This window comes from Sesamum indicum, unplaced genomic scaffold (assembly GCF_000512975.1).
Source record: "Sesamum indicum cultivar Zhongzhi No. 13 unplaced genomic scaffold, S_indicum_v1.0 scaffold00238, whole genome shotgun sequence".
NCBI classification, from domain to species: domain Eukaryota; kingdom Viridiplantae; phylum Streptophyta; class Magnoliopsida; order Lamiales; family Pedaliaceae; genus Sesamum; species Sesamum indicum.
In genome coordinates, this window is record NW_011628132.1 from 70947 (window position 1) to 71834 (window position 888).

Here is an 888-nt window from a genome sequence, read left to right on the forward strand (position 1 = left end):
TTGCTACTCCCCCCAATACCCGCCCCGCCGGCCGCTCCGCCCGGGCTTGCGCCCGGGCTCGCGCCTAGGGTTTTGCAGCGACCGCTGCGCCCTCCTACGCATCGGGGCCTGGCCCTTGCCCCGACGGCTGGGTATAGGTCGCGCACTTCAGCGCTATCCATTTTCGGGGCTAGTTGATTCGGTAGGTGAGTTGTTACACAGTTCTTAGCGGATTTCGAATTCCATGACCACCGTCCTGCTGTCTTAATCGACCAACACCCTTTGTGGGATCTAGGTTTGCGTGCAGTTGTGCACCGTAACCCAGCTTCCGATTCATCCCGCATCGCCAGTTCTGGTTACCAAAAATGGCCCACTTGGAGCTCTGGATTCCCTGGCGCGGCTCAACGGAGCAGCCGCGCCGTCCTACCTATTTAAAGTTTGAGAATAGGTCGAGGGCGTTGCACCCCCGATGCCTCTAATCATTGGCTTTACCCGATAGAACTCACGCTCGAGCTCCAGCTATCCTAAGGGAAACTTCGGAGGGAACCAGCTACTAGACGGTTCTATTAGTCTTTCGCCCCTATACGAAGCCAGACGAACGATTTGCACGTCAGTATTGCTGCGGGTCTCCACCAGACTTTCCTCTGGCTTCGCCCCGCTCAGGCATAGTTCACCATCATGCGGGTCCCGACAGGTATGCTCACTCGAACCCTTCTCAGAAGATCAAGGTCGGTCGGCGTTGCACCCCTCGGGGCGATCGCGCCGGTCAGCTTCCTTACGCCTTTCGGGTTTGCTCGCCCGTTGACTCGCACACATGTCAGACTCCTTGGTCCGTGTTTCAAGACGGGTCGAAGGGGGAGCCCGCTGGCCAGCGCCGGGAGCGCGCAGTTGCCGAGGCACGCCGTGGGC

The 888-nt window shown here is 59.6% G+C and overlaps 2 long non-coding RNA genes across 2 annotated transcripts in view; one reads left to right on the top strand and one right to left on the bottom strand.

Annotated features, from left to right (window-relative positions):
* Positions 1–888, top strand: part of LOC110011416 — an 11585-nt gene that overhangs the window by 9101 nt on the left and 1596 nt on the right. The gene's annotated exons all lie outside the window — the stretch shown is intronic.
* LOC110011420 overlaps positions 1–888 on the bottom strand; it is a 17774-nt gene that overhangs the window by 7387 nt on the left and 9499 nt on the right. The gene's annotated exons all lie outside the window — the stretch shown is intronic.